Source organism: Ambystoma mexicanum, chromosome 1p, assembly GCF_040938575.1.
Source record: "Ambystoma mexicanum isolate Mex_15411 chromosome 1p, UKY_AmexF1_1, whole genome shotgun sequence".
Classification (NCBI taxonomy): domain Eukaryota; kingdom Metazoa; phylum Chordata; class Amphibia; order Caudata; family Ambystomatidae; genus Ambystoma; species Ambystoma mexicanum.
The window spans coordinates 407,834,660-407,853,708 of record NC_090921.1 but is presented as its reverse complement, the minus strand read 5'-3'; the positions used below and the strand labels follow the sequence as shown (position 1 = coordinate 407,853,708).

At 48.9% G+C, this 19,049-nt stretch overlaps 1 protein-coding gene and 2 non-coding genes across 4 annotated transcripts in view; 2 read left to right on the top strand and 1 right to left on the bottom strand.

The window, feature by feature from the left end:
* The window catches only part of LOC138571570 (tetraspanin-33-like), a 935,706-nt gene that overhangs the window by 322,795 nt on the left and 593,862 nt on the right, over nt 1-19,049 (bottom strand). The window lies entirely within an intron of this gene.
* TRNAN-GUU (transfer RNA asparagine (anticodon GUU)) lies at nt 5,683-5,756 on the top strand. Its single transcript has one exon. It is a non-coding gene; the product is annotated as a tRNA-Asn (tRNA).
* TRNAW-CCA (transfer RNA tryptophan (anticodon CCA)) lies at nt 12,378-12,449 on the top strand. Its single transcript has one exon. It is a non-coding gene; the product is annotated as a tRNA-Trp (tRNA).

Below are 19,049 nucleotides of genomic sequence, written 5' to 3'. Positions count from 1 at the left end.
TCTATCTTCCTCTCTACCTGTGGTGTTCCCCAGGGGTCTCACCTCTTGCCCTAGCTTTTCAACCAATACCTGGCTCTCGCCCACTGCATTGCCATTTTCTGCTCAAATTTCCAGTGCTACGCTGACGGCACTCAACTCATTTTCAGGCTGCCCTCTGCCACCTCCTCTCCCTCTCTCATCTCTGATTGCCTAACTGCCATTCAAGATTGGTGTGCCGCCAATGATCTTTGTCTGAATTCCAGCAAGACGGAGATCCTCCTCATCGGCAAACCTTCACCACCCTTTCCCCTCACTCTCTGGCCGGCCTCCCTTGGCACTCCTCCTACCCCCACCTGTGAGGCTAAGAACCTCGGGGTCATCTATGACTCCACCCTTTCCTTCTCCGCCCACATCTCTGAGGTCTCTAAAAAGTCAAATTTCAGACTGCACCTATTCAGAGGTACTCTGCCTTTCCTCTCCTTCCCCCAGAAGCTCATGGTATCTCAAGCTCTGGTTCTCTCTAGCTTGGACTATTGTAACAGCCTCTTTCTAAATCTACCTGCCTCTACTCTGCGCCCTCTGCAACTAATTCAGAACAGGACTGTGAGACTTGTCCTTGGCCTCAACCCCTGGGATCGTATCTCTCCAGCTCTGAAATCTCTTCACTGGCTCCCATTGGATGCAAGGATTATATTCAAAACCCTCTGCATTGTCCACAAGGCTTTCTGGGGCCTGGGTCCAAAATATCTTCAGCTATCCCTCCGCAAATACCTCCCCTCTCGAGCTCTTCACTCCTCTAACTTCAACTCACTCAGGGTCAGTCGTTTTTCTAGGAAACGAGCTGGGGGTAGATCTCTGTCTTCGGCTGGGGCCTCCTTCTGGAACAGCCTCCCTGTCACTCTAAAACTTGAGGAGAACCATCTCCGGTTCCAGAAGCACCTCAAGACCTTCCTCTTTTATTCTGCCTTCGCTCCCCCTCTCCCCTGCTGATCTGTTCTCTCTTGGCACCATGCACCTGGCCACCCTCTGGCTTTTGGGCCCAGGTACCTGCTCATCCTGTCACCCTCCCGCACTGCCTCCGGGCCACCCCTTGCACTGGGGTCTGTATCTGTACCCATACAGCCCCCCCTTTTTCTTCCTGCACATATCGGACCTATCCAGTCTGCTGCCTTAAACCTAGCACTTGCAAATTTCTGGCTGCATTACCACTGTTTGTTGCCTTTATTATTTATTTATTGTTATTTATCTGTTTCTCCTCTGCTTCGCACTTTCCACCTCTCCCCCCCTTCCATGCACTTTTCCTCTCCCCCCTCTCCCATGCACTTGCGCGTTCTCAATGTCACTGGGCCAAGTAAGATCGCTGTTTTGTTCCCCCTGTTCCCCTCCCTTGCCTTGTCGAGCTCTGAAACACTTGTGTACGAGCGCAATAGAAATAAAATATCAATCAATCAATCTTGTGATAATTGGTGGCTATTAAATGTATCTTTGTCACCTTTGTAATGTATGCACCCCATGGGTGCCTCAGACTGTTTTTGCTCTAAGCAGGAGGTCCCTAACCACTATGCTTCTCCCTGCTTCTGTGCCTTTCCCCCGTTCTCCCCTGACGAGCTTTCCAGACAAGTCTGATCTATGAATGTCTTGTCAAAACAGGTTCACCCCAGCTCCTCCAAAACCATCAAGGACCACATCGACTCCCTGGCTCCTGCCCTGATCGACTTCTGCAACCATTCCTTCACCACTGGAGTCTTCCCGTCCTCCCTTGTGCACTCCCTTCGGCACCCTCTTCTTAAGAAACCCTCTACCGACCCGTCTTGCCTGGCCAACTATCGCTCAATCTCCATCACTCCTTTCCTTGCCAAACTCCTGGAAAAGCTGGCCATCTCCCAGCTTAATCTTCACACTGAATCTGTTGGTTGCCTCCGTGACCATCAGTCTGGCTTCAGAGCTGCCAGAAGCATGGAAACTGCTCTCCTGAACATCCGTGAAGACCTGCTCTCCAACCTTGACTCCAACACCCCCTGTGTTTTCATCTTGCTTGATCTCTCTTTTGCCTTTGATACGGTCAACCATGCCATCCTGCTCAATCCTCTCCATGATAACCTGGGGATCACTGGTCAGGCCCTGGCATGGCTGAATTCTTTCCTCTCTGATCGACATTCCCCGGTTCAACTTGGGTCCTTCCTCTCCTTTATCTCTATCTCTACCTAGGGTGTTCCCTAGGGGTCTAACCTCTCTCCCTGGCTGTTCAACCAATACCTGGCACATCTTGCCAACTGCATTGCCATGCTCTATCCCAACTTCCAGTGCTATGCGGATGACACTCAACTCATTTTCAGCCACCTCTTCCCCCTCACTCTTCTCTGATTGTCTGTCCGCCATCCAGGAGTGGTGTGCTGCCAATGATCTCTTTCTTAATGCCAGTAAGACTGAGACTCTCCTCATCAGCACACCCGCTCCCTGTCATTTTCTGGCCGGACTCTCTGGGCCCTCTTCCTGCTCCCACCTGTGAGGCTAAAAACCTCGGGATCATCATCGACTCCACACTCTCCTTCTCTCCTCACATCTCTGACGTCTCTAAGAAGTCACACTACCAGCTGCACCTCCTTAGAGGTATTCTTCTTTTCCTCTCTTTCCCCCAGAAGCTCACTGTCTCCAGAGCTCTGGTCCTCTCTAGGCTGGACTATTGCAACAACCTCTTTCTAAATCTGCCTGCAATAATCCCTGCCACTAGGATTGGGCAGTTACCCTTCTCTCTCCTCCCAAACCTACCCTCCAAGTCAGGATTGGTTTAGGGCTGTGGAGCAACATATGGCAATTCCCAATTGTAATCGCCCTTTGTTTTCCTTTCACCTTTTTGGCAAAAACGACTTATGTATCACAACTTCATAATTTTACTAGCAACTGCCATACTAAACATATATTCTGTTTCAGCTAATCATGGGGAATTAGATAAGCGGCCACAAAATCTGTATCATGTAGCATGGCCATGTGGCACCTTTCTGTCATTTCCATAAAAATACAACAGTTATGAATATGTAAGTTATTAAGCACATCCCTAATTTCAATGTCCACCGCTCACCAACTCTCACATTTGGAACATGTTCAGATCAGCCAGAAACCTAATTTAACTGGCCCTTACAGTTCTCAGAGTTACAAGAAGATGAATTGGATATCCCCAAAATAGCCTGGAAATTACATAAGTTTTCATAGATGAAATCCATCCGCCTTATAATGGCTGTTAAAAAGGCCTAAATGATAATAGTCCTTTTAAATGAATTATGAATCTTCATGTGGGACAAATGGCCCTGACTCCTGCCTTCCGGCCCTTTGTTTTCACTGGCTCAGCCTGTGGCCAGAGTTTTTTTTTTATCAGTCTCCTTTGTGCTGGAAGCTGGCTCCTTGAAGTGGGTGCCCCCATTTTCACAAATATTAGTCAAGCTCAAGCCAGGGGGTAACTTTTCTTGAAGTCAATGCTTTCAGAGCCAACAAGTCTGGAGAACACTGAATTTCGAAGCCTTAAGCAGGACATATTTATTGTGGTTTGTCATTAGATGGGACATGTGACATCCAGGCTGGAAGTGGGAGATGTCCTTGTGAAGTTTTGCCTACAGCCAGCAAATGTGACTGCCTTGGGCTGACAATTTCCATGAAGACAAATTGGCTCTTCAAATGTCACTGGAGGTTTGTAGGTGAAACATAATATACATTGCTTTTGGTCAATCCGCACACATGTTTTGTTTTCCTGACATTTTTCGTTGAGCAGTGATATATTTTTTTCACTTTTTGACTTTATGAAACCATTTTTATTTGCACACACCTGTGCCGGCCGTTTTTGTTTTCAATGTGTACAAATCATGTTTTCCATGTGACAGGGATCTTTGATTCCTCCTTCATTTGTAAATTAAAATGCTGCTTGTCTGTTGGTCATGACGGGTAGGCCCCTTCCCACGTGGCTCTTTAATTTAACTTGAAAAACCACAACAAAGGCCATGCCGTTTTTGTTTCAGTGTTTAAAATCCTGCCATTCATGTGAAACAGACTTCTGTTCAGGGCCTTTAAATGCAACCCATAGGCAAAATACAGGCAAACCTCCTAATTTGCATATGGCTTGCTCCAACAGAAGTGATGTCACACAAAAGGACATTACAAGGAGCATCATCAGTTTTTGATACTTGGAGGAACCACGGAAGTGACTTAGAATGAGTTGCCATAAGTAAGCCAAGGGGCAAATAACTTTGTTGTGCAAAATACCCAAATTAGCACTATTATTATATATGGAGCACCTTTATAGTCATTAGGCCTTGTTTTATAATAGCATGATATAATAACATAAGCTATTAACATTGCCACACACCCTAACTAGGGGCCCCCCTCTATTTCCAATCCCACTTAAAGCACTGGGTGGGAGTTATATAAAAGTGCAATATGAAATGGGTTACTGTTGCCGAGATAACCCCCATGTGAAAGATCATCTGTGGCACAGGTGCTTTTGTGTATTTTCCGGGGTTATGTAATATTTAGTATCCCGTGCATTTGCATCTCCCCCAGTCTTCGGCTGTTTCCGTCGCTGCAGGTCTAACCTGGGTAGTAATAAAGTGAAGCCTCTGCAGACCGAGCTGTGCTGAGCTGCGACCATTGGGGGGACTGGAAGGGCACGGGGCGCACAACATTACATAACACCGGCGGCCTGACTGTCATTTATCTCGCGCACAAGGCAGAGTGTGTTGGGCGTTATATATGTTGTGTCCATGTATGCGCCCTCAATGTCACCAGTCCACAGAGTGTGGGCACTTACCTGAGGCGGGACCTCGCGGCGCAACGGTAGCGCGTCTGACTCCAGATCAGAAGGTTGCGTGTTGAAATCACGTCGGGGTCAAGTCTGCCTTGTTTTTTGTATCGCAATATGAAAATGTATTTATCGTAAATTGTGAGGTCGTTTTTAGCCAATACTGCACAAAAGTCATGCACAGACGTGTTCCTCTAGAAACGGACCCCGGTCTCTAACCATTGCTTCTTTTTTATTGTACACTTAGCCGGTAAGTATCACAGCCCCCCGCCCCCACCACCTCCCACCACCTCCCACCACCAGAGTCCCTGCCTTCAGGCAGCAATTATAAAAAAAAACGAAGGCATGCAGGAGTAAGGGAGAGTTACACTCCCAGGAATAGGAGAGGCATGAACAAATGAAGGAATAGAAAAGGGTTCCTGTCGAGGAGGTTGATGCCCTCATATGCAAGCATTGGATGAGGAAGAGGGGCGTGGGGGTAATGGGGCAGATATGCCAAGGGCACGTTTTTTCTGTTTGTTTGCATACATGCCAACATTATCCACTCCATTTGGGAGGCAAAGTCCAGTTCTGGGTTTATAATGGGGACATCCACGACTACAAGTCCCAGAATGCAAAACGAAAACCTGGAATTGACTGGTGTCTCCCAAATGCAATGGATATTGTTCTCATAAATGTGTGTATCTGGTCGAATTGCCACCATTCTGAAAGGAGTTGTTGGACAAAGAGAAGAGGACACGTGGAAACTCAGACCAGGGTTTCATGGACTGGTTTGCACACGGGAGGAGCAGGAACGCACGTGTCTGTGTTGCTATAGGATCTCCATGCATTCCTAAACATCATACATATAAACAAGCTCTATATCCATGCGTGCTCTGCTATCACAGCGTGACATCTGCTCAGGAAACATTCTGCCCGTCTCTGTGGCGCAATCGGTTAGCGCGTTCGGCTGTTAACCGAAAGGTTGGTGGTTCAAGCCCACCCAGGGACGAGTTCTTTTTCTACCTCTTGGAGCCTCCCTTTTCCCCATTAAACAGCAACGTCGGATGCTGAGAGCAGAGAGGACCCACAATGACGCTGCCTCCATACTGATACACAAAGTATTTATAGCAGCGGGTGCGTCTGCACCCCAAACGGCTTTAACATCTGAAAACGGTTTGCTAATGGTGTAGGGGTGACCGGAAACATGTGGGCATGAGGGTGTGCGGCTGATATCTGTGCTCATAGACAATAGATGTGGCCTGACATGGCACCAATATCCCGCAACATGTGGTGGGCAGTGGGGCTCCTAGCAGCACTGTGCACTTCTCCCCTGGCACTGGGTGCAGCAGTACTGCCCTAAAATGCACCAACGGCCGGAGAGAAGGGCCCTATGAAAAAGCCTCTGTTCCTAGTGAGGGAATAGCTATCGCTCTGACATATAGGGCACAAAAGACCCCGCCGGCCACGCAGCCTTCTCTGATCTGGAGTCAGAGGCTTGCGCCACGAGGTCCCTTCACAGACATATAGCGCAATTGCAGGTACTAGGGACACTGATGCGGCAGGTAACCCAAGTACACATAAAATAACAAAGTATTCTGCCGCGGAAGCGAGAGCAGAGCAAAGCAGCCAGGGCGCAGCAGATGTAGGAAATACTCAAAAGCCACTGAGCCACAGATGATTCTTCACATAGGCCATGGTGGTGGCCAGGCCCGGCTGAAGATGTGTCGGGCCCATTGTACATGATGGTTGGCCATCTGAGGCTCCCGTGGTGGGGCATCAGGCCCGGCCTTAGGAAGGGGGCGAGCCGGGCGAACGCCCATGCCGCCACGCCCCCCGGGGCGCCTTTAGCCCCCCGCTCCAGGTCGGGGAGTCTTTCAAGGGTTCCCCCGAGCTAGCGTGGTGGGAGAAGGCACGCTGTTGCTGTTGGAAGCGCCTGCGCTCTTGATATCAAAAGGCGCCATTAGCCCCCAACCGCGCCAGCTCGGCAGAGTCTTTCAAGGGCTGAGCTGGCATGTTGGGAGAAGGCGTGGCAGGCGCTCATTGTTGTTGAATGCGCCTGCGGCAGCGGACCGCATTTAACAACAATAGGGTGCTAATGCACCCATTTATATCATTACCTCCTCGCTGCAGCGAGGAGGTAAAAAAAAAAAGTGGCACATCCTGGCCCGCCCCTCCTCCTCTTCCCTCTCCATCTGTGCTTGCTGACCCTCCTTTAGCCACCCTCCCACCATCCTTCTTGTCCTTTCCTCTTTTCACCCCTGACGAGGTTGCTCGACAAGTCTGATCTATGAAAGCCTCTTCAAAACAGGTTCATCCCTGTTCCTCTAAAAGCATCAAGGACCACATTGACACCTTCGCTCCGGCCCTTGCTGATTTTTGTAACCACTCCTTTGCCTCTGGATCCTTCCCCTCCCGTCTGAAGCACTCCTTTGTGCATCCTCTTCTCAAGAAACCCACAGCTGATCCTTCTTGTCCAGCTAACTATCGCCCAATTTCCATTACTCCCTTTCTTGGCAAACTCCTGGAAAAGTTGGCCATCTCTCAGCTTTGACTTCATTCCAATTCTGTTGGCTGTCTCCATGACCACCAGTCTGGCTTCAGAGCTGCCAGAAGCATGGAAACTGCTCTCCTAAACATCCGTGAAGATCTGCTCACCTACCTTGACTCTAACGTTCCCTCTGTCCTCATCCTCCTCGATCTCTATTCTGCCTTCGACACGGTCAACCATACCATCCTGCTCAACCGTCTCTGTGAAAACTTGGGTATCACTGATCAGGCTCTGGCCTGGCTGACCTCTTTCCTCTCAGATCGACCCTCCCAGGTCCAACTTGGGTCCTTCCTTTCATCTATCTTCCTCTCTACCTGTGGTGTTCCCCAGGGGTCTCACCTCTTGCCCTAGCTTTTCAACCAATACCTGGCTCTCGCCCACTGCATTGCCATTTTCTGCTCAAATTTCCAGTGCTACGCTGACGGCACTCAACTCATTTTCAGGCTGCCCTCTGCCACCTCCTCTCCCTCTCTCATCTCTGATTGCCTAACTGCCATTCAAGATTGGTGTGCCGCCAATGATCTTTGTCTGAATGCCAGCAAGACGGAGATCCTCCTCATCGGCAAACCTTCACCACCCTTTCCTCTCACTCTCTGGCCGGCCTCCCTTGGCACTTCTCCTACCCCCACCTGTGAGGCTAAGAACCTCGGGGTCATCTATGACTCCACCCTTTCCTTCTCCGCCCACATCTCTGAAGTCTCTAAAAAGTCAAATTTCAGACTGCACCTATTCAGAGGTACTCTGCCTTTCCTCTCCTTCCCCCAGAAGCTCATGGCATCTCAAGCTCTGGTTCTCTCTAGCTTGGACTATTGTAACAGCCTCTTTCTAAATCTACCTGCCTCTACTCTGCGCCCTCTGCAACTAATTCAGAACAGGACTGTGAGACTTGTCCTTGGCCTCAACCCCTGGGATCGTATCTCTCCAGCTCTGAAATCTCTTCACTGGCTCCCATTGGATGCAAGGATTATATTCAAAACCCTCTGCATTGTCCACAAGGCTTTCTGGGGCCTGGGTCCAAAATATCTTCAGCTATCCCTCCGCAAATACCTCCCCTCTCGAGCTCTTCACTCCTCTAACTCCAACTCACTCAGGGTCAGTCGTTTTTCTAGGAAACGAGCTGGGGGTAGATCTCTGTCTTCGGCTGGGGCCTCCTTCTGGAACAGCCTCCCTGTCACTCTAAAACTTGAGGAGAACCATCTCCGGTTCCAGAAGCACCTCAAGACCTTCCTCTTTTCTTCTGCCTTCGCTCCCCCTCTCCCCTGCTGATCTGTTCTCTCTTGGCACCATGCACCTGGCCACCCTCTGGCTTTTGGGCCCAGGTACCTGCTCATCCTGTCACCCTCCCGCACTGCTTCCGGGCCACCCCTTGCACTGGGGTCTGTATCTGTACCCATACAGCCCCCCCTTTTTCTTCCTGCACATATCGGACCTATCCTGTCTGCTGCCTTAAACCTAGCACTTGCAAATTTCTGGCTGCATTACCACTGTTTGTTGCCTTTATTATTTATTTATTGTTATTTATCTGTTTCTCCTCTGCTTCGCACTTTCCACCTCTCCCCCCCTTCCATGCACTTTTCCTCTCCCCCCTCTCCCATGCACTTGCGCGTTCTCAATGTCACTGGGCCAAGTAAGATCGCTGTTTTGTTCTCCCCTGTTCCCCTCCCTTGCCTTGTCGAGCTCTGAAACACTTGTGTACGAGCGCGATAGAAATAAAATATCAATCAATCAATCTTGTGATAATTGGTGGCTATTAAATGTATCTTTGTCACCGTTGTAATGTATGCACCCCCTGGGTGCCTCTGACTGTTTTTGCTCTAAGCAGGAGGTCCCTAACCACTATGGTTCTCCCTGCTTCTGTGCCTTTCCCCCGTTCTCCCCTGACGAGCTTTCCAGACAAGTCTGATCTATGAATGTCTTGTCAAAACAGGTTCACCCCAGCTCCTCCAAAACCATCAAGGACCACATCGACTCCCTGGCTCCTGCCCTGATCGACTTCTGCAACCATTCCTTCACCACTGGAGTCTTCCCGTCCTCCCTTGTGCACTCCCTTCGGCACCCTCTTCTTAAGAAACCCTCTACCGACCCGTCTTGCCTGGCCAACTATTGCTCAATCTCCATCACTCCTTTCCTTGCCAAACTCCTGGAAAAGCTGGCCATCTCCCAGCTTAATCATCACACTGAATCTGTTGGTTGCCTCCATGACCATCAGTCTGGCTTCAGAGCTGCCAGAAGCATGGAAACTGCTCTCTTGAACATCCGTGAAGACCTGCTCTCCAACCTTGACTCCAACACCCCCTGTGTTTTCATCTTGCTTGATCTCTCTTTTGCCTTTGATACGGTCAACCATGCCATCCTGCTCAATCCTCTCCATGATAACGTGGGGATCACTGGTCAGGCCCTGGCATGGCTGAATTCTTTCCTCTCAGATCGACATTCCCCGGTTCAACTTGGGTCCTTCCTCTCCTTTATCTCTATCTCTACCTAGGGTGTTCCCTAGGGGTCTAACCTCTCTCCCTGGCTGTTCAACCAATACCTGGCACATCTTGCCAACTGCATTGCCATGCTCTATCCCAACTTCCAGTGCTATGCGGATGACACTCAACTCATTTTCAGCCACCTCTCCCCCCTCACTCATCTCTGATTGTCTGTCCGCCATCCAGGAGTGGTGTGCTGCCAATGATCTCTTTCTTAATGCCAGTAAGACTGAGACTCTCCTCATCAGCACACCCACTCCCTGTCATTTTCTGGCCGGACTCTCTGGGCCCTCTTCCTGCTCCCACCTGTGAGGCTAAAAACCTCGGGATCATCATCGACTCCACACTCTCCTTCTCTCCTCACATCTCTGACGTCTCTAAGAAGTCACACTACCAGCTGCACCTCCTTAGAGGTATTCTTCTTTTCCTCTCTTTCCCCCAGAAGCTCACTGTCTCCAGAGCTCTGGTCCTCTCTAGGCTGGACTATTGCAACAAACTCTTTCTAAATCTGCCTGCAATAATCCCTGCCACTAGGATTGGGCAGTTACCCTTCTCTCTCCTCCCAAACCTACCCTCCAAGTCAGGATTGGTTTAGGGGTGTGGAGCAACATATGGCAATTCCCAATTGTAATCGCCCTTTGTTCTCCTTTCACCTTTTTGGCAAAAACGATTTATGTATCACAACTTCATAATTTTACTAGCAACTGCCATACTAAACATATATTCTGTTTCAGCTAATCATGGGGAATTAGATAAGCGGCCACAAAATCCGTATCATGTAGCATGGCCATGTGGCACCTTTCTGTCATTTCCATAAAAATACAACAGTTATGAATATGTAAGTTATTAAGCACATCCCTAATTTCAATGTCCACCGCTCACCAACTCTCACATTTGGAACATGTTCAGATCAGCCAGAAACCTAATTTAACTGGCCCTTACAGTTCTCAGAGTTACAAGAAGATGAATTGGATATCCCCAAAATAGCCTGGAAATTACATAAGTTTCAATAGATGAAATCCATCCGCCTTATAATGGCTGTTAAAAAGGCCTAAATGATAATAGTCCTTTTAAATGAATTATGAATCTTCATGTGGGACAAATGGCCCTGACTCCTGCCTTCCGGCCCTTTGTTTTCACTGGCTCAGCCTGTGGCCAGAGTTTTTTTTTTATCAGTCTCCTTTGTGCTGGAAGCTGGCTCCTTGAAGTGGGTGCCCCCATTTTCACAAATATTAGTCAAGCTCAAGCCAGGGGGTAACTTTTCTTGAAGTCAATGCTTTCAGAGCCAACAAGTCTGGAGAACACTGAATTTCGAAGCCTTAAGCAGGACATATTTATTGTGGTTTGTCATTAGATGGGACATGTGACATCCAGGGCTGGAAGTGGGAGATGTCCTTGTGAAGTTTTGCCTACAGCCAGCAAATGTGACTGCCTTGGGCTGACAATTTCCATGAAGACAAATTGGCTCTTCAAATGTCACTGGAGGTTTGTAGGTGAAACATAATATACATTGCTTTTGGTCAACCCGCACACATGTTTTGTTTTCCTGACATTTTTCGTGGAGCAGTGATATATTTTTTTCAATTTTTGACTTTATGAAACCATTTTTATTTGCACACACCTGTGCCGGCCGTTTTTGTTTTCAATGTGTACAAATCATGTTTTCCATGTGACAGGGATCTTTGATTCCTCCTTCATTTGTAAATTAAAATGCTGCTTGTCTGTTGGTCATGACGGGTAGGCCCCTTCCCACGTGGCTCTTTAATTTAACTTGAAAAACCACAACAAAGGCCATGCCGTTTTTGTTTCAGTGTTTAAAATCCTGCCATTCATGTGAAACAGACTTCTGTTCAGGGCCTTTAAATGCAACCCATAGGCAAAATACAGGCAAACCTCCTAATTTGCATATGGCTTGCTCCAACAGAAGTGATGTCACACAAAAGGACATTACAAGGAGCATCATCAGTTTTTGATACTTGGAGGAACCACGGAAGTGACTTAGAATGAGTTGCCATAAGTAAGCCAAGGGGCAAATAACTTTGTTGTGCAAAATACCCAAATTAGCACTATTATTATATATGGAGCACCTTTATAGTCATTAGGCCTTGTTTTATAATAGCATGATATAATAACATAAGCTATTAACATTGCCACACACCCTAACTAGGGGCCCCCCTCTATTTCCAATCCCACTTAAAGCACTGGGTGGGAGTTATATAAAAGTGCAATATGAAATGGGTTACTGTTGCCGAGATAACCCCCATGTGAAAGATCATCTGTGGCACAGGTGCTTTTGTGTATTTTCCGGGGTTATGTAATATTTAGTATCCCGTGCATTTGCATCTCCCCCAGTCTTCGGCTGTTTCCGTCGCTGCAGGTCTAACCTGGGTAGTAATAAAGTGAAGCCTCTGCAGACCGAGCTGTGCTGAGCTGCGACCATTGGGGGGACTGGAAGGGCACGGGGCGCACAACATTACATAACACCGGCGGCCTGACTGTCATTTATCTCGCGCACAAGGCAGAGTGTGTTGGGCGTTATATATGTTGTGTCCATGTATGCGCCCTCAATGTCACCAGTCCACAGAGTGTGGGCACTTTCCTGAGGCGGGACCTCGTGGCGCAACGGTAGCGCGTCTGACTCCAGATCAGAAGGTTGCGTGTTGAAATCACGTCGGGGTCAAGTCTGCCTTTTTTTTGTATCGCAATATGAAAATGTATTTATCGTAAATTGTGAGGTCGTTTTTAGCCAATACTGCACAAAAGTCATGCACAGACGTGTTCCTCTAGAAACGGACCCCGGTCTCTAACCATTGCTTCTTTTTTATTGTACACTTAGCCGGTAAGTATCACAGCTCCCCGCCCCCACCACCTCCCACCACCAGAGTCCCTGCCTTCAGGCAGCAATTATAAAAAAAAACGAAGGCATGCAGGAGTAATGGAGAGTTACACTCCCAGGAATAGGAGAGGCATGAACAAATGAAGGAATAGAAAAGGGTTCCTGTCGAGGAGGTTGATGCCCTCATATGCAAGCATTGGATGAGGAAGAGGGGCGTGGGGGTAATGGGGCAGATATGCCAAGGGCACGTTTTTTCTGTTTGTTTGCATACATGCCAACATTATCCACTCCATTTGGGAGGCAAAGTCCAGTTCTGGGTTTATAATGGGGACATCCACGACTACAAGTCCCAGAATGCAAAACGAAAACCTGGAATTGACTGGTGTCTCCCAAATGCAATGGATATTGTTCTCATAAATGTGTGTATCTGGTCGAATTGCCACCATTCTGAAAGGAGTTGTTGGACAAAGAGAAGAGGACACGTGGAAACTCAGACCAGGGTTTCATGGACTGGTTTGCACACGGGAGGAGCAGGAACGCACGTGTCTGTGTTGCTATAGGATCTCCATGCATTCCTAAACATCATACATATAAACAAGCTCTATATCCATGCGTGCTCTGCTATCACAGCGTGACATCTGCTCAGGAAACAATTGCTCTCGCCCGTCTCTGTGGCGCAATCGCGTTCGGCTGTTAACCGAAAGGTTGGTGGTTCAAGCCCACCCAGGGACGAGTTCTTTTTCTACCTCTTGGAGCCTCCCTTTTCCCCATTAAACAGCAACGTCGGATGCTGAGAGCAGAGAGGACCCACAATGACGCTGCCTCCATACTGATACACAAAGTATTTATAGCAGTGGGTGCGTCTGCACCCCAAACGGCTTTAACATCTGAAAACGGTTTGCTAATGGTGTAGGGGTGACCGGAAACATGTGGGCATGAGGGTGTGCGGCTGATATCTGTGCTCATAGACAATAGATGTGGCCTGACATGGCACCAATATCCCGCAACATGTGATGGGCAGTGGGGCTCCTAGCAGCACTGTGCACTTCTCCCCTGGCACTGGGTGCAGCAGTACTGCCCTAAAATGCACCAACGGCCGGAGAGAAGGGCCCTATGAAAAAGCCTCTGTTCCTAGTGAGGGAATAGCTATCGCTCTGACATATAGGGCACAAAAGACCCCGCCGGCCACGCAGCCTTCTCTGATCTGGAGTCAGAGGCTTGCGCCACGAGGTCCCTTCACAGACATATAGCGCAATTGCAGGTACTAGGGACACTGATGCGGCAGGTAACCCAAGTACACATAAAATAACAAAGTATTCTGCCGCGGAAGCGAGAGCAGAGCAAAGCAGCCAGGGCGTAGCAGATGTAGGAAATACTCAAAAGCCACTGAGCCACAGATGATTCTTCACATAGGCCATGGTGGTGGCCAGGCCCGGCTGAAGATGTGTCGGGCCCATTGTACATGATGGTTGGCCATCTGAGGCTCCCGTGGTGGGGCATCAGGCCCGGCCTTAGGAAGGGGGCAAGCCGGGCGAACGCCCATGCCGCCACGCCCCCCGGGGCGCCTTTAGCCCCCCGCTCCAGGTCGGGGAGTCTTTCAAGGGTTCCCCCGAGCTAGCGTGGTGGGAGAAGGGACGCTGTTGCTGTTGGAAGCGCCTGCGCTCTTGATATCAAAAGGCGCCATTAGCCCCCAACCGCGCCAGCTCGGCAGAGTCTTTCAAGGGCTGAGCTGGCATGTTGGGAGAAGGCGTGGCAGGCGCTCATTGTTGTTGAATGCGCCTGCGGCAGCGGACCGCATTTAACAACAATAGGGTGCTAATGCACCCATTTATATCATTACCTCCTCGCTGCAGCGAGGAGGTAAAAAAAAAGTGGCACATCCTGGCCCGCCCCTCCTCCTCTTCCCTCTCCATCTGTGCTTGCTGACCCTCCTTTAGCCACCCTCCCACCATCCTTCTTGTCCTTTCCTCTTTTCACCCCTGACGAGGTTGCTCGACAAGTCTGATCTATGAAAGCCTCTTCAAAACAAGTTCATCCCTGTTCCTCTAAAAGCATCAAGGACCACATTGACACCTTCGCTCCGGCCCTTGCTGATTTTTGTAACCACTCCTTTGCCTCTGGATCCTTCCCCTCCCCTCTGAAGCACTCCTTTGTGCATCCTCTTCTCAAGAAACCCACAGCTGATCCTTCTTGTCCAGCTAACTATCGCCCAATTTCCATTACTCCCTTTCTTGGCAAACTCCTGGAAAAGTTGGCCATCTCTCAGCTTTGACTTCATTCCAATTCTGTTGGCTGTCTCCATGACCACCAGTCTGGCTTCAGAGCTGCCAGAAGCATGGAAACTGCTCTCCTAAACATCCGTGAAGATCTGCTCACCTACCTTGACTCTAACATTCCCTCTGTCCTCATCCTCCTCGATCTCTATTCTGCCTTCGACACGGTCAACCATACCATCCTGCTCAACCGTCTCCGTGAAAACTTGGGTATCACTGATCAGGCTCTGGCTTGGCTGACCTCTTTCCTCTCAGATCGACCCTCCCAGGTCCAACTTGGGTCCTTCCTTTCATCTATCTTCCTCTCTACCTGTGGTGTTCCCCAGGGGTCTCACCTCTTGCCCTAGCTTTTCAACCAATACCTGGCTCTCGCCCACTGCATTGCCATTTTCTGCTCAAATTTCCAGTGCTACGCTGACGGCACTCAACTCATTTTCAGGCTGCCCTCTGCCACCTCCTCTCCCTCTCTCATCTCTGATTGCCTAACTGCCATTCAAGATTGGTGTGCCGCCAATGATCTTTGTCTGAATGCCAGCAAGACGGAGATCCTCCTCATCGGCAAACCGTCACCACCCTTTCCCCTCACTCTCTGGCCGGCCACCCTTGGCACTCCTCCTACCCCCACCTGTGAGGCTAAGAACCTCGGGGTCATCTATGACTCCACCCTTTCCTTCTCCGCCCACATCTCTGAGGTCTCTAAAAAGTCAAATTTCAGACTGCACCTATTCAGAGGTACTCTGCCTTTCCTCTCCTTCCCCCAGAAGCTCATGGCATCTCAAGCTCTGGTTCTCTCTAGCTTGGACTATTGTAACAGCCTCTTTCTAAATCTACCTGCCTCTACTCTGCGCCCTCTGCAACTAATTCAGAACAGGACTATGAGACTTGTCCTTGGCCTCAACCCCTGGGATCGTATCTCTCCAGCTCTGAAATCTCTTCACTGGCTCCCATTGGATGCAAGGATTATATTCAAAACCCTCTGCATTGTCCACAAGGCTTTCTGGGGCCTGGGTCCAAAATATCTTCAGCTATCCCTCCGCAAATACCTCCCCTCTCGAGCTCTTCACTCCTCTAACTCCAACTCACTCAGGGTCAGTCGTTTTTCTAGGAAACAAGCTGGGGGTAGATCTCTGTCTTCGGCTGGGGCCTCCTTCTGGAACAGCCTCCCTGTCACTCTAAAACTTGAGGAGAACCATCTCCGGTTCCAGAAGCACCTCAAGACCTTCCTCTTTTCTTCTGCCTTCGCTCCCCCTCTCCCCTGCTGATCTGTTCTCTCTTGGCACCATGCACCTGGCCACCCTCTGGCTTTTGGGCCCAGGTACCTGCTCATCCTGTCACCCTCCCGCACTGCCTCCGGGCCACCCCTTGCACTGGGGTCTGTATCTGTACCCATGCAGCCCCCCCTTTTTCTTCCTGCACATATCGGACCTATCCTGTCTGCTGCCTTAAACCTAGCACTTGCAAATTTCTGGCTGCATTACCACTGTTTGTTGCCTTTATTACTTATTTATTGTTATTTATCTGTTTCTCCTCTGCTTCGCACTTTCCACCTCTCCCCCCCTTCCATGCACTTTTCCTCTCCCCCCTCTCCCATGCACTTGCGCGTTCTCAATGTCACTGGGCCAAGTAAGATCGCTGTTTTGTTCTCCCCTGTTCCCCTCCCTTGCCTTGTCGAGCTCTGAAACACTTGTGTACGAGCGCGATAGAAATAAAATATCAATCAATCAATCTTGTGATAATTGGTGGCTATTAAATGTATATTTGTCACCTTTGTAATGTATGCACCCCCTAGGTGCCTCAGACTGTTTTTGCTCTAAGCAGGAGGTCCCTAACCACTATGGTTCTCCCTGCTTCTGTGCCTTTCCCCCGTTCTCCCCTGACGAGCTTTCCAGACAAGTCTGATCTATGAATGTCTTGTCAAAACAGGTTCACCCCAGCTCCTCCAAAACCATCAAGGACCACATCGACTCCCTGGCTCCTGCCCTGATCGACTTCTGCAACCATTCCTTCACCACTGGAGTCTTCCCGTCCTCCCTTGTGCACTCCCTTCGGCACCCTCTTCTTAAGAAACCTTCTACCGACCCGTCTTGCCTGGCCAACTATCGCTCAATCTCCATCACTCCTTTCCTTGCCAAACTCCTGGCAAAGCTGGCCATCTCCCAGCTTAATCTTCACACTGAATCTGTTGGTTGCCTCCGTGACCATCAGTCTGGCTTCAGAGCTGCCAGAAGCATGGAAACTGCTCTCCTGAACATCCGTGAAGACCTGCTCTCCAACCTTGACTCCAACACCCCCTGTGTTTTCATCTTGCTTGATCTCTCTTTTGCCTTTGATACGGTCAACCATGCCATCCTGCTCAATCCTCTCCATGATAACCTGGGGATCACTGGTCAGGCCCTGGCATGGCTGAATTCTTTCCTCTCTGATCGACATTCCCCGGTTCAACTTGGGTCCTTCCTCTCCTTTATCTCTATCTCTACCTAGGGTGTTCCCTAGGGGTCTAACCTCTCTCCCTGGCTGTTCAACCAATACCTGGCACATCTTGCCAACTGCATTGCCATGCTCTATCCCAACTTCCAGTGCTATGCGGATGACACTCAACTCATTTTCAGCCACCTCTTCCCCCTCACTCATCTCTGATTGTCTGTCCGCCATCCAGGAGTGGTGTGCTGCCAATGATCTCTTTCTTAATGCCAGAAAGACTGAGACTCTCCTCATCAGCACACCCACTCCCTGTCATTTTCTGGCCGGACTCTCTGGGCCCTCTTCCTGCTCCCACCTGTGAGGCTAAAAACCTCGGGATCATCATCGACTCCACACTCTCCTTCTCTCCTCACATCTCTGACGTCTCTAAGAAGTCACACTACCAGCTGCACCACCTTAGAGGTATTCTTCTTTTCCTCTCTTTCCCCCAGAAGCTCACTGTCTCCAGAGCTCTGGTCCTCTCTAGGCTGGACTATTGCAACAACCTCTTTCTAAATCTGCCTGCAATAATCCCTGCCACTAGGATTGGGCAGTTACCCTTCTCTCTCCTCCCAAACCTACCCTCCAAGTCAGGATTGGTTTAGGGGTGTGGAGCAACATATGGCAATTCCCAATTGTAATCGCCCTTTGTTCTCCTTTCACCTTTTTGGCAAAAACGATTTATGTATCACAACTTCATAATTTTACTAGCAACTGCCATACTAAACATATATTCTGTTTCAGCTAATCATGGGGAATTAGATAAGCGGCCACAAAATCCGTATCATGTAGCATGGCCATGTGGCACCTTTCTGTCATTTCCATAAAAATACAACAGTTATGAATATGTAAGTTATTAAGCACATCCCTAATTTCAATGTCCACCGCTCACCAACTCTCACATTTGGAACATGTTCAGATCAGCCAGAAACCTAATTTAACTGGCCCTTACAGTTCTCAGAGTTACAAGAAGATGAATTGGATATCCCCAAAATAGCCTGGAAATTACATAAGTTTCCATAGATGAAATCCATCCGCCTTATAATGGCTGTTAAAAAGGCCTAAATGATAATAGTCCTTTTAAATGAATTATGAATCTTCATGTGGGACAAATGGCCCTGACTCCTGCCTTCCGGCCCTTTGTTTTCACTGGCTCAGCCTGTGGCCAGAGTTTTTTTTTTATCAGTCTCCTTTGTGCTGGAAGCTGGCTCCTTGAAGTGGGTGCCCCCATTTTCACAAATATTAGTCAAGCTCAAGCCAGGGGGTAACTTTTCTTGAAGTCAATGCTTTCAGAGCCAACAAGTCTGGAGAACACTGAATTTCGAAGCCTTAAGCAGGACATATTTATTGTGGTTTGTCATTAGATGGGACATGTGACATCCAGGCTGGAAGTGGGAGATGTCCTTGTGAAGTTTTGCCTACAGCCAGCAAATGTGACTGCCTTGGGCTGACAATTTCCATGAAGACAAATTGGCTCTTCAAATGTCACTGGAGGTTTGTAGGTGAAACATAATATACATTGCTTTTGGTCAACCCGCACACATGTTTTGTTTTCCTGACATTTTTCGTTGAGCAGTGATATATTTTTTTCAATTTTTGACTTTATGAAACCATTTTTATTTGCACACACCTGTGCCGGCCGTTTTTGTTTTCAATGTGTACAAATCATGTTTTCCATGAGACAGGGATCTTTGATTCCTCCTTCATTTGT